The sequence below is a fragment of the Ambystoma mexicanum genome, chromosome 7p (assembly GCF_040938575.1).
Source record: "Ambystoma mexicanum isolate Mex_15411 chromosome 7p, UKY_AmexF1_1, whole genome shotgun sequence".
Classification (NCBI taxonomy): Eukaryota; Metazoa; Chordata; class Amphibia; order Caudata; family Ambystomatidae; genus Ambystoma; species Ambystoma mexicanum.
In genome coordinates, this window is record NC_090939.1 from 337,924,815 (window position 1) to 337,939,531 (window position 14,717).

Here is a 14,717-nt window from a genome sequence, read left to right on the forward strand (position 1 = left end):
AGATATGTGCTCCATAGGGAGAGCCTGTGGCCAGTCTAGCTGCCAGGTTCTGCATGCGTTGGAGATGCTGGAGAAGGCCCACCGGCTGAGCGAGGTACAGGGAGTTGCAATAGTCCAACCGTGAGAGGACTAATGCAGCCACCACAGGAGGGCGCATAGCTTCTGCGATCATAGGGAGGACCCTCTTAAGTACCCTAATCTGGTTGTGGGCGGATTGGCAGAACGCTGAAACCTGATTTGACATGGACAGGGAGGTGGAAAGAATGACCCCTAAGTTATTTACTTTGTCCACTGGACAGGGCAGGGGGCCCAATGAAGTAGGCCAAAAAGCGGGGGTCCATAGTGATGGGCTGGGAGGACAACCCACCAACATCACCTCTGTTTTATCGCCATTGAGCTTGAGCCAATTTTGGTCCATCCAGACACCGACTGCTTTTAGACAGTCATGAAGACAAGCTGAGACCTCGGTATGATCCTGATGCAAACGGATTAGGATTTGAGTGTCATCTGCGTAGGAATTGCAATCGAGTCCATACGAACGGATAAGGCAGACAAGCGCCCAGATATAAATATTGAATAAAATAGGGGAAAGAGACGATCCCTGGGGCACACCACAGGTGAGGACACAAGGGGAAGAGAGGAAAGGGGGCATAGCAAGGGTCTGATGGTGTGGTGTGATTGACTGTGTCGAAAGCAGAGGAAAGGTCAAGGAGGACAGAAAGGGTGCTGGTGTAGAGATTGGAGAGCAGATCTTCACAGGAGTTCACAAGAGCAGATTCCGTGCCTCTGGCTGCTCTGAAGCTAGACTGGTGGTCATGGAGAAAGCCAACAGTTTCAGTGTGGTGAGTAAGCTGGGAGATGGCCAGCTTTTCCAGAAATATTCCCAAGAAAGGAGTGATTGAGATTGGGTGATAGTTAGCCAGGTAGGTAGGATCAGCAGAAGGTGTTTTAAGGAGGGGTTGCACAACGGAGTGCTTGAGGACAGAGCGGAAGGCACCAGTGGTGAAAGAGTGATTATAGAAATCAGTCAAGGCTGGAGGGAAGTTGTCAATGTGGTCCTTGATGGTTCTGTGTGAGCAGGGGAGTCCCTATTTGGACAACACTTTCATAGATTGGACTTGTCTAGAAACAATGTCGGGTGTTATCAGAGAGAATGAGAAGAAAGAAGGAGGAGAGCGAGAGGCGGCCGGAGTGTGGCCGAGAGTGATATAGAGAAAGGAAGAGGAGAGTGAGGACAGGATGTCCTGATTTTTAGTAGTGAAGTGAGAGGCCAGGGCCATACAAAGGGCCTGGGAATGAAGAGGAGAGGTGGAGACTGCAGAGGGCTTGGCCAGCTCCTTGCAGATTCTAAAGAGTTTGTCTGTGTTGTTAGAGGCAGCAGAGATGCAGGCTTGGATGTGGACTCTCTTCTTGGACAGGACAGAGAGTCTGTATTGCCTTTGGAGCAGGCATCAGGCCAGTTTGTCAAAAGATGCATCTGAATTCCTCCACTTCCTCTTAGCCACCCTGCACTTGCGTTTCAGGGCGGTGAGGTCAGAGTCATACCAAGAGTTACACTTGGAGATAGGCTTCAGATGGCTTCTCATGGCAGGGACAAGGATGTCCAGAGGGTTGAAGATGGCAAGATGCAGATTAGAGAGGGCTGTGTCAGGGTGTAAGTCAGCCACATGAGTAGCAGGAGAAGAGAAGGTGGAGGCAAAGGCATCAACTGACACACGCCTCATGGGCCGAATTACTGAGAATGTAGGTGACAATGCTGGGGTGGGTTTAGCCTGGGATCCAAAGAATGTCAGGTGAGAGGAGAGAAGAAAGGGGTCAGTGTAAGAGAGAGGAGTAGTGTGGGGGTAAGAGAGGAGATGAGACCATCCAAGGTGTGTCCAGCAGTGTGTGGAGAGAGAGAGAGAGAGAGAGAGAGAGAGAGAGAGAGAGAGAGAGAGAGAGAGAGAGAGAGAGAGAGAGAGAGAGATAAAAAAAAAATAAAAACGAAACACAACAGTTGCATAAGAGCCCCTTGGCGTGATCAGAAGCATCCAAGTGGATCTTGAGGTCTCCGAGGACAAGAAGTTGAGCGGTAGAGGCAAAGAGAGATGTGGTGAGGTCAGCCACTCTGAGAAGAAGAGGGCAGCCTGGCCAGGTAGGCTAGAGATGGTGTTCACGTTTAGTAAGAGATAAGGAGAGATAAAGAGACTGCCGACCAGGCATTCAAGGGAGGAGTAGGCCTGCAGAGGAATGACAGAGGCAGGGACCCACTCTGGAAAGATGAGAGCTACTCCCACATGGGGTCGATTGGTTGTGGGCACGGAGAGGATCTTGTACCCATCAGGAGGAGAGTGTCAAAACTTGTGACAGATGTGGTCGTGAACCATTTCTCAGTGAGAGTGAGGACATCCTGGTCAAGCTCTTTGAGGAGGTGGTAGATGTCAGAGGAGTGTTTGCCAGCGGAGCGAGAGTTCAGAGTGGCAATGTGGAACAGGTTGCCACATTTGAAAGACTTCCAGGTTGGGGTACAGGTTTGAGCTAGACCCAGCAAAAGTGGTAGGTGGGCCCGAGACTGGGCAGAGATGATATCAGGTGTTGGCATGGTAGGCAGCGAGGAGGAGGAAGGCACCAGAGAGGAGGTGGAGGAAGGAGGTGGCAGAGGGGCGAAAGACGTGCTAGTAGAAGTAGTGGGAGAAGGAAGAAAGTTGATATGATGCAGGAGATAGCTATCAAAAAGGAGGAGATTGGGCTGAGGGCCCTGGACCAAAGCCGGTGCCATTCAAGTCGACATTAATGATGGTCTTGGAGGAATGAAAGCAAGCCAAGAGGACCTCCCACCGAGTGCCACCATTACTAGGAGAGGAGGAGATAGGAGAAAAAGCTGACACCATATGGGGTGGGGGGATCCATAGATCTGGTGATGTAACGATAAAGAGGATGTTGGTGAGAGTTTGTCTAGAGGAAGCACTGATGTAGGCATCAGTGATATGGAGGCCAGGGTTGGCAACCAGGATTTCCCTCTTGAACTTCTACCTTCTAGACTTGAGTCATAGGGATAGGATAGGAGATGGAGTGGCAGTTAGAGAAGATGGGAGAAACATTTAGCACCATAGAGGATGCGAAGGAGGAAGGTAGGAAGAGAAAGCACGAGAGAAATGGAGACGCACAGCCCCACATAATGCCGGAGGTGCAAGGGAGGTGGGGTCGCAGCTAAAAAGCATAGACAGAATAGGGAAAACACAGGAGGAGTAAACAAGTGACTCACAACAGTACAATGGCACCACTTGTGAGGTGTGGGACCTAGAGAGTGGCAGAGATCCTAATGGGACACAGTTAACAGTACCACAGTTACCACAATAAAACACCCAGATACAACATTTCTAAAAAGGGGCAAAAGTCTTTGTTTTTACACACAGCAGCAACACCCAGATACAACTTTCCTAAAAAGGGGAAAAGGCCTAGTTTTTAAACGCAGCAGCAATGTAAAACACCCAGGTTTAACTTTTCTAAAAAGGGGCAAAAGTCTTTGTTTTTAAACACAGCAGCAACACCCAGATACAACTTTCCTAAAAAGGGGAAAAGGCCTAGTTTTTAAACACAGCAGCAATGTAAAACAACCAGGTTCAACTTTTCTAAAAAGGGGAAAAGGCCTAGTTTTTAAACAGAGCAGCAATGTAAAACACCCACATTCATCTTTCATAAAAAGGGGGAAAAGTCTTTGTTTTTAAACACAGCAGCAATGTAAAACACACAGATTCAACTTTACTAAAAAGGGGGAAAAAGCCTAGTTTTTAAAAACAGAAGCAATGTAAAACACCCAGGTTCAACTTTCCTAAAAAGAAGAAAAAGCCTCATTTTTACAAACAGCAGCAATGTAAAACACCAGATACAACTTTCCTGATTTCTCGCAGCAGGTTGACGGCTGCAGGCTTCCTGCGTCCCCAGCAGACACCGGCAGACACTATCTGGAAATGCTTCAGTGTCTTTTTTCTCAAGTCCTTAGCCGCACGGGGCTGCCCTACTGCACTAACATAAGAGGGCAGAGCACCCAATCCAGGGTCGGGCTAAAGGAACAAGGAGGGAAAAGGAGAAGGGGAAGGGAAACAAAAGGAGCCACGATGTAGTAAAGTTAACCTGCAGTGGGCAGGGGAGAAGTAGGAATGGAGGCAGCACTCACCCAAGCTGGCTCAGTAGCAGAAGCTGCACCGAGTGGTGGTCAGCAGTAATAGCCCAGGAACAAAAACACTGACAGCACCCAATCAGGGGTCGGTGGGGTGGTAGGTGAGCAGGAACAAGGAGGGAAAAGGGGAAGGGAAACTAAAGGAGCTGTGATGCAGCAAGGCCTGGACCAAAGTAGTAAAGTTACCTTACAATCGGCAGGCGAGCGCTAGGAATGGAGGCAACACTAACCCAAGCTGGCTTGGCTGCAGAATGCCATGCTGAGTGGTGGTCGGCAGTAATAGCCTAGGAACTCAAACACTCACAGCACCCAATCAGGGGTCAGGAGGGATGGGAGTTAGGTGGGAACAAGGAGGGAAAAGGGGAAGGGAAACAAAAGGAGCCACGATGTGGCAAGGCCCAGACAAAATGTGTAAAGTTAACTTATAATGGGCAGGGGAGCACTAGGAATGGAGGCACCACTCACCCAAACAGGCTCAGCTGCAGAATGCTGCACAGAGCGGTGGTTGGCAGTAATAGCCCAGGAATACAAACACTCACAGCAAAGTACTGGGATGAACAAAGACATTCTCATTTGGGTAGAAATGGTCATAATATTTACAGTTCAGTTATTTATTTATTTTTATTGTTTAAAGTGCGGACCTAGCTCCAGGGTGTGGGTAGCCAGTATTTGAGCTGGCTTCTTTTATCCATAACGCAGTAATGTGAGGTCTGTGCATCGGTATGGGCATACATTGGAATTAGTCATTGGTCAGGTGTTGAAAGAGCCATGTTTTGAGAGATTTGCAAAATTGGAGAATTCTGGGGGCATTCCTTGCTGACACCAGGGTTGAGTTCTGGAGGTTGGGTGCATGACAAGGATTGTTTGCTCGTTCTCTCTTTGGGGACGAGTTGTGATTCAAGCCATTTTGCCCATTTGCTGCATGAGGAGCATATGTCATCAGATAAGTGTAGCTGGACTGCTGCTCGTGACTGCAATGTAGATAATACATGCAGTCTTGTGCAGTATCCTGGCTTGGAGTGGAAGCCAATGTAGCTTGAGTACAATGTGGGTAATTTGGTTACATTTCCATGATTCGTAATAAGACGTGCTGTAGTGTGGTGGACTCTCATGGGAATATTTTCCCATTGATGTGCAAGACCAGAAGGGCCTGCACTACAGTCAAGAAGTCCTGCAGCAAGATAATGGGTTTGGTTTTTTGAAGGGCAGAGATTCTGGGCCAGGCTATTTGGGCCGTATTGCCTATTTGTTTCTAGAAGGACAGTATTCTGTCAATGGTGAAAGATTTAACTGTGTCTGAGAGATGTGGATCAAATACTTTTAGGCACATATCATTGAGCCATTGTTGGACAAGTTGTCCTTTAGCATGTGGCCCGATGAGGACATAAAATCTGTCTTGGATGGGTTTAGTTTGACATAGGCAGTCGACATCCAGAACTGGATGATGTCTAGGTAATCTCAGAGATGAATGTTGTTCCTAGTGCCATTTACTCTCATGTACAACTGAGTATCATCTGTGTATCGGTGGATGGCTATATTCGGAATCCTTGAGGTGAGTGTCCAGAGGCTCCATGTAAAGGTTAAAAAAAAATGTTGAGAGGATGGAGCCTTTGGGGACTCGACAGGAGATGGGGGTAAGTTACAATGCAACAAGTTAATATGGACAGCCTGGTGTCTGCCTGAGAGCTAGGAGGTAAACCATTTCAGGCAGTGCAAGAGAATCCTAGCCTGTCAGCGAGGAGGGAGAGAAGGATGCAGTGGTCGACGTTGTTGAATGCAGCCACAACGTCAAGGAGGAAGAGGAGCCATAAGTCGCCTTTATCCATGTTTTGATGGGTATCATCTACCACCTGGATGGTGGCCGTCTTTACAACATTTGGGGGCGAACCCTAACTGAAAGTCGTTTAGGAGGTGGAGCTGTTCGATTCTGGTGAGTATTTGTGTTTTCCAAGATTTTACCAATAAACATGAGGTTTGAAATGGGTCAGTAGTTGGCCAGTTCATCTGATTCTATGGTTGTTCTTTTTTTCAAAAGAGGTCCTATGAGACCGGTCTTGAGGGTGTCCTGGAACGATCCTTCTGCGAGGGAGGAATTGATGATGCTGAGGACCACTGAGTGCGGGGCCCGTCAATTGTTTAATGATGTAGGTCGGAATTATATTGTCATAGTAAGAAGTACTAGGCAATCATTTTTAGGAGATCTGGGGGCAAGAGATGAGAGAATTTGGTGCAGGGGGCACTGTGTGTGTCAGTGTGAATTGGATGCTAATGCTGTGAGAGGTTGATTTGATGGTCTCTCAGATGTCAATAAAAACACCTGTTCATTCTGTCACATTTTTCCTGAGTTTCTGGTACCTCGAGAGTCTGGTGAGGGTTTAATACAATGCTTTATTCTGAGTCATAGAACACATTTAAGATTTGCAGTTTTTTAATGTAATTTTGAATGTCTCTGGCTAGAATTCAGTGCATTCTACTTTACCTCCTCCTTCTCATTACCTGTCTTACTATCTGAGGCATGTACCTCTTGAGACAAACAGCTCTCTAGGGGCAGCCAACATAAGAATAATTTCCCACAACCTCATTATGGCCACAAGATATGAAACGGTGCCTTCCTCCCATAAGATCCTGGCTTATTCTGAGACAGACCTTGGATAATGCAGCATTGGCACAACTGCTATTGAAGGAGCAGGAGGGTGAAGATGAATGTAGGGCTAGGCGATATAGAGTTTTGGAGACATATCGATATCTTTTCATAAAATATATAGGATAAGACAATATTGTTAACATTGAGATATCACAGGACCTGCGGTAGTCACCCTGTAGTTATGGTTAAGTTGCTCAACTCGTAGAAAGACCACTTTTTGGGAAGTTCATAACTTTGCCCCTCCCTGGATGTATCCTTACCAAAATTTGCAAAGAAAAGTATATGACTCCCTCAGAATGGTGTTGTGAAGTTTGGTGCAGTTTCATCCAGGGGGGCAAAGTTATATGGGTGACCCAAAATGTGTGAACATCCTTGTAGACGCAATAGAAAAATAAAGGTTTGCTTGTGCCTACAACCCAAATGGCTGGACAGACTTTTCCAAAATAGCGCTAGGTGTTGCGGCTTGATCCCAAAAGTGAGTTTTTGTGAATTTGGTGTAAATCTGTCTAGTAGTTATTCTTTTTTTTTTTTTTAAATGGCCAAAATCTAGGTCAAACAAAATGTGTGATATCTGGGTTTGGTATACGGTTTCACGTCCCGATTCAGGGACCGGCGTGCTGTTTGCGGTTATCATACGCGCCCGCTGATTGGATGGTGAAAAACATGAGTTGCCTCATAATTTTTTTAAACCGTCTTCATGTTGGATCTGCACACAGCCACCATTTTCTAATGATAGCGGGGTGAGGAAAAAGTCTGGAAAACATATTTGGGTTGTTTGGAGGCCGAAAGGGGTATGATATGATATGGCATTTATAACGCGCCTATGCACAAGTGCTTCAAGGCGTGACGAGGCTAGGGAGGGGAACAAAGGGAGGACACACAACAATCCTACTAGGCGAGGTGTCATTCAGATTGCGCAAGTGCGTGGGAAGGGGGGACAGTGAAATACAAGAAGATAACAATAAGTAAGTAACGGCCAGTATGTGACAAGTGCAGTACAAGATGATAACACTAAGTGAGTAGTGGCCAGCACGTGGCAAGTGCAAGGGTAAGTGCGGACAGCATGTGTCAGGGGCTGGTAAGGGGACTGTAGGGATACAGAAACAGTCCCCAAGTGCAGAGGTTGCCGGGGGGGCAGTGCAGGTGTGAGACGCTGGCAGGGAAGGGACCTGGGCCCGAGATCAGAGGGTGTCCATGTAGCCAGTGTAGTTCAGGTTTCAGCCAGGAGGTCAGCAGAGGAGAGGATGAGAAAAGGCAGAAGAAAAGAGAAAGGTTTTGAGGTGCTTCCAGAACCGGAGCTGGTTCTCCTCAAGTTTAAGGGGGGGAGGGAGGCTGTTCCAGAGGAAGGCACCAGCCGAAGAAAGAGATATACCCCCAACTTGTTATTTGGAGAAGCGACTGACCCTGAGGGAGTTGGAGGCGGATGAGCGAAGAGCTCGAGAAGGAAGATATTTAGGAAGAGAGTTGAAGGTATTGAGGAACCAGGCCCCAGAAGGCTTTGTGGATGATGCAGAGAGTTTTGAACTTAATCTTCACAGCTACTGGGTGCCAGTGCAGAGATTTAATTCCTGGAGACATACGATCCCTGGGCTTGAGGCCAAGGATAGTCTCTCAGTCCTCTTTTGGATAAGTTGCAGAGGGCGGAGAGTAGAAGATTTAGAAAGAGGCTGTTGCAATAGTCCAGCCTAGATAGAACGAGTGCTCTGGAGACAGTGAGCTTCTGGGGGAAGGAGAGGAAGGGAAGAATACCTCTGAGGAGGTGCAGCTGATAGTGTCACTTTTTAGAAATGTCTGAGATGTGAGGTTAGAAGGAGAGTGAGGAGTCAAAGATGACCCTGAGGTTTTTAGCCTTGCAGGTGGGAGAAGGAAGAGGGCCAAGAGAGGCAGGCCAGAGAGCTACAGGGGAGGAGGGAGTGGGTGTGCCAATGAGGAGAATCTCAGTCTTACTGGCATTAAGGCATAGGTCATTGTCGGCACACCACTCCTGGATAGCAGACACAGTCAGAGATGAGGGAAGGAGAGGAGGAGGCCGAGGGTAGGCTGAAAATGAGCTGGGTGTCATCTGCATAGCACTGAAAGATGGGGCAGAGAGTGGCGATGCGGTGGGCAAGGGGTGCCAGGTATTGGTTGAAAAGCCAGGGCGAGAGGATAGACCCCTGGAGGACACCACAGGTAGACAAAATGATAGCGGAGATGAAGGACCCAAGCTGGACCTGGGAAGGACGGTCAGAGAGGAAAGAAGTCAGCCATGCCAGAGCCTGACAAGTGATACCCAGGTTATCATGGAGATGGTTGAGCAGGATGGCAAGGTTGACAGTGTCGAAGGCGGAAGAGAGATCAAGCAACACGAGGACGCAGGTGGTATTGGAGTCATGGTTGGAGAGCAGGTCATCACGGATGTTCAGGAGAGCAGTTTCCGTGCTTCTGGCAGCTCTGAAGCCAGACTGATGGTCATGAAGACAACTAACAGATTCAGTGTGGACATTGAGCTGGGAGATGGGCAGTTTCTCCAGGAGCTTGCCCAGGAAGGGAGTGTTGGAGTTTGGGTGATAGTTGGCCGGGCAGGAGGGATTGGCAGAGGGTTTCTTATGAAGAGGGTGCACAAGATAGTGCTTCAGGAGGGAGGGAAAGACTCCAGTGGCGAAGGAGTGATTACAGAAATCAGCCAGGGCAGGAGCCAGGGAGCCAATGTGGTCCTTGATAGTTTTGGAGGAACAGGGGTGAACCTGTTTTGTTGAGACTTTCATAGATCGGACTTGTTTAAAAACCTCATCAGTGGAGAACAGGGGAAAGGCAGAGAAGGAGGGAGGAGGGGTGGCTACAGAGGGTCCAAGGGAAACGCAGGGAGTAGGGGAGAGGGGTAGGAGGAGTGTGAGGACAGGATGTCCTGAGTTTTAGAGATGAAGTGAGAAGCCAGGGCCGTGCAGAGGGCCTGGGAAGGGACAGGAGAGGTAGAGACTGTGGTAGGATTGGCCAGTTCCTTGCAGATTATAAAGAGTTCAGCCGAGTTGTTAGATGCCGCAGAGACACAGGCTTGGATAAGAGCTCTCTTCTGGTTAGGACAGAGAGCCAGTATTTGCTTTGCAAAAGGTGACAGGTCAGTTTGTCAGAGGATGCACATGATATATGTACAGAATTAGGGCTACTCTGTAGCCACAGTGGTCTGCCCCGGGGGGGGTAACGTACCAGTGGGGGGCAAAGTCTATAATCTCAACAGAACAAAGGTACTGGTATGTTTAGGGGTTAGCCAGTGTGAAGTGTAAATGAATTAGAGATATTACACCCGGTCTAAACCCACATATCCTTAATGGTTATCAATTTGCATGCAAAAATACATATTGGAACACTCCTAGACAATAAACAGATATTTACAGAGATTGATGTAAAAAAGAAAAAAAATGTTTAATATCGTAAAAAATTAAGCACATATAGTAAAAACCAACGTGGAAAGACATGTGTAATCAAGAAAACGAACATTCATTTCCATTTTGTCAATTGGGTATGAGAGCTTTCAAACAATCTAAGAAAATTAGAATTGGTAAATCAAGGAAAGAACATAAATGAAAAGCAATTACAATATTGACAAAAAGCCAGTTATATATCACTGGGATACTTGATTGAATCACAGAAAAACACAGAAGTACAAAGTGATGAGTACAATTGAACCTCTATTCAATGTAATAGAACATATTAAGCAATTGAGAGTGGTATTCATTAGTAATTAGAATCAATTCCCAAAGTTGAAGATATTATGTGTCGGGATAGGGTCTGCCAACGCTACAGGGGGAATAAAAAAACCATATAGGATGTAGGTGTTTAACCTAGATGACATGCTCCCATCAATGGATCATGTCACGTGAGCAGAATGGTCCTGGTGGTCCACAAATGGCGCTGTGAAGGACCTTGTTTCCCCTCTGATAGAAGAAAGCGTTTCGGCAGAACAAAATTGGTGATGAAATGTTTTACCATGTAAACAGAATCTACTCCGCCTTCATCAGGGCAATAATTAGCAGGACCCGGCAGTCTCTTTCATTTTAAGAAGTACAAAGGCACCGATCCGACTTGGTGAATACATTTTTACTTGCGCATCCACCCAAGCATCACCATCAGAGGCACAGACAATTTTGAAGGGAACGTTCTTTCCAGGTGAAATGTTTAGACGGTGCAGGGGGTCCAAGGAGTGCTCTCGGGTCAATGGGGCAGCGTTCCTGGCCCAAGGCTCTAACGGCTCGGGACAGGAGGCTGCCTTGATGGGATGCACATGAGGCACACCATTTCCTCTCGGCCACTCTGCACTTGCGTTTAAGGGTGACGAGGTCTGAGTCGTACCAGGAGTTGCACTTGGCTTTGGTCTTCAGGCGCATGACAGGGGCCAGTACATCAAGAGTATCAGATACAGCAGAGTGGAGTGTGGAGAGGGCTGTGTCAGGGTGGGAATCAGCCAAAGGGGGGATGGGGGATGGGGGATAAAAAGGTGGCAGCAAAAGCCTCAGCTGACACACGCTTCATGGGTCAGATGACCGAGAAGGTGTGTGGCAGTGATGGAAGTGGCTTGGCCTGAGGGGTAGGGAGGGTAAAGTGGGAGGAGAGGAGAAAGTGATCACTCCAGGAGAGAGGAGTGGTGAGAGGGACAGAGAGGGGGAGGTCTGAGGAGATCAGAACATCCAGAGTGCAGTGTAATAAAGAAAATATGGAGCTGTTTTCATAGGTGAAAAAGAGGGCTGCAGGTGCTGCCGAGTCCGTGGACATCGCTGCTGACTGTGGACAGTGCAGTGAGAAAAAGGTATGGAAAGCACATTTGGGGTAATTTGGTGGCTGAAAGAGGATCTGTAAAGGGTGAGGGAGTGCAGGTGCCAGAGAGTCTGCAGTGAATTTTAGTGTCCGCTGTGAGAAACCAGAAGGTGTCTCACCCACTAGTCCCTGCAGATCTGTCACCCAGGTGGCCAGGACACTGCCATTGCATTTGGATCCTGTTCCTGGGGGTGGACCAGTGCAGGAGGATCTCCTGGGTGAAGTCGAAGAATTGCTCCATATTTCTCCCAGTTTACCACCCCCAAACGGACTGGTAGAAGGATTTCACAAAACACTTAAAATGATCCTTAAAAAGTTGGTAGACAAGGACAGGGAGGACTGGGATTGCATGATCCGCTGGGCCCTATTTGCAGTAAGAAAGACCCCTCAGGTGTCCACTGGATTCTCTCCTTTCAAACTACTTTATGGTAGAGAACCAAGCGATGTCCTAGACTTGCTCTGGGAGACATGGGAAGAAAGAGAAGAGACACCTATTCCTCTTTCGCAAACAGCTACCAGATTGCATATGAAACTTGTTAGGAGTCTAGTCTATATTCATATGGATAAAGCCCAAACACAACAAAAGTCCACCTACGACAAAAAAGTAAACGTATGATCTTTTTCAATAGGACAAAAGGTATTAGTCCTCTTACCTACCTCTGAAAATAAACTTGTCTCAAAATGGCATGGGCCACATTAAATATTAGAGTGAACAGAGACCTGTTCCTATAATGTAACCCAATCTGACAGGAAACAAAAGACCCATCTCTACCACATAAATATCTTAAAAGAGTGGAAGGAAAATCCTTCCACAGTCACTGACATAATACTGTCTTGTTTGGTACCAGAAGAAATAACTTTGAATTAATTCCCCAAGAGCTATCTAGTCAACAACAATAAGACTTAAAAGATTTAGGGCCTCATTACACGGACGGCGGTAAGGATTTACCGTACCGGTATTTTACCGGTACCGGTAAAACCCTACCGCCTTACTACGAGGTCCCTTTGCGGGTTGGAGAATTTAACGCCTGCTTTTTGCAGGCGTTAAAAACCAACCCGCAAAGGGACCAGGGAGCTAATTACGGTACCGCAATTTACGGTGCCGTAATTAGCACCTTCCCCATTCCCATTATGCCCTATGGGGCAAAAATGGGGAAGGGCAATGGGGGAAGGGGGAATTACCGCCCCACCAACCTTGGAATAGGGCGGTAATTCCCCTAATAGCACCTTGGTCCACCGCCGTCCGTGTAATGAGGCCCTTAGTCACAACATTCCCTGATGTATTATGTGAGAAACCAGGGGAAGTGCAAGGCACTGATCATTATATCAGAACTCCAAAGGGAAAAGTGGTCCATTTGAAACCATACAGACTCCCGGAAGCCTGTAGACAGATAGTGGTTGGGGAAGTGAACAAGATGCTAAGGGCACATATTATCAGACCCTCTTCAAGCCCGTGGTCTTCTCCTATTGTATTAGCCACAAAGCCTGATCATTCAAGGAGGTTTTGTGTAGACCTCCGACAGGTCAACTCCCTCTCCGACTTCAATGCCTATCCCATGCCACGCATCAACAAATAGATTGATACATTTGGAAATGCCACGTTCCTAAGGGGCACTGGAAGGCCCAGTATGTGGACCTGATAAGGAAAAGACAGCTTTCTCGACTCCCCTTAGACTATTCCAGTTCAAAGTCCTGAATTGTGGCTTACACAGTGTCCCTGCCACTTTCCAACGGCTTATGGACAGGATATTACAGCCCTACTCTGATTTCCTTGGGGCTTAAATTGACAATATAGTTATTCAAACTAACACTTGGGAAGACCATCTTTTCCATCTCTTTACTATTATGAGAGCCCTCAGAGAAGCTTGCTTAGCTGCCAGTCCACCCAAATGTAAACTGGCTCAATCAGCCATTAAATATTTTGACTTCTTTGTGGGAAATGGCGGCGTCCAGACTCAACGATAAAAGTGAAAGCCTTCTTAGATACCCCCACGCCTAAAACCAAGAGAGACCTCAGAGTATTCTTAGGATTAATCGCTTATTACTGTAGGTTTACTTCTAATTTCTCAAACAGAACAGCTAGGTTGAAAGATAAATTAAAAAATGCCGATCCCCAGACTGACGAGGACGATGTGTGTTAGAACAGCTTAAAACAAACCTTGCGCCAGAACTCGATCCTAAAGGTAGTAGATTTTTCAAAAGAGTTTGTATTACAAATGGACACCTCTCTACCAGGGTTAGGAGCAGATTTGTCACAAGTTTCTGATGGATTAGAACACCCTATCCTATTCACTAGTTGAAAACTCTTCCCACGTTAAAAAAACGACTCTGTGTTAGAATCAGAGGCCCTTGCCATCAAATGGGCTATCACCCATCTAAGATACTACCTCCTAGAAAGAAAGTTCACTCTCATCACAGATCATTCTCCGTTAGTATGGATAAGCCAGCGAAATGACTCTAACGCATGAGTCATGCGATGTTCCTTTACCTGCAACCCTACTGTATCACTGTGGAGCACCGAAAAGGTAAAGACCAGGGGGAAGTAGATTTCCTTTCTCAGTTTCCCTGTGAAACAGGTGCGGCTACAACACATAGAGGAAGGGCATGTGAGAAACCAGAAGGTCTGTCACCTACTAGTCCCCAGGGATCTGTCATCCAGGTGGCCAGGACATGGCCATCGCTTTTGGATCCAGTTCCTGGGGGTGGACCAGTGCGGGAGGATCACCTGATTATGTGAGTGTAAGTGTGATAGTATGTTTGTTTGAAGTGTGTTGTAATTAAGGGTGCCTTCTAAGTAGCAAGTTTGTCAAAGTGGATATTGACACACTGAATGTTGCTGTCACGTGGATATATTTGGAAGCCAACAACTGTACCAATTTCTCGATTGACTAAACCTTGTTCCACATCAAGGTTACATTTTTAGAATTATCCTGCTATTTAGACACAGAGTTAATACTGTGGGCCTCATCATGAGTTGGGCAGTAACGCCGGCGCAATTACCATCGCTGCTATTAGCACTGTATCACGGGTTTGGCGGAACGTTTAGTGCCCATTCCCCATTGGGCTCATTCGGGAATTCCTCATTCCCCATTGGGCCCAATGGGAAAAATTTGCGCTATTACC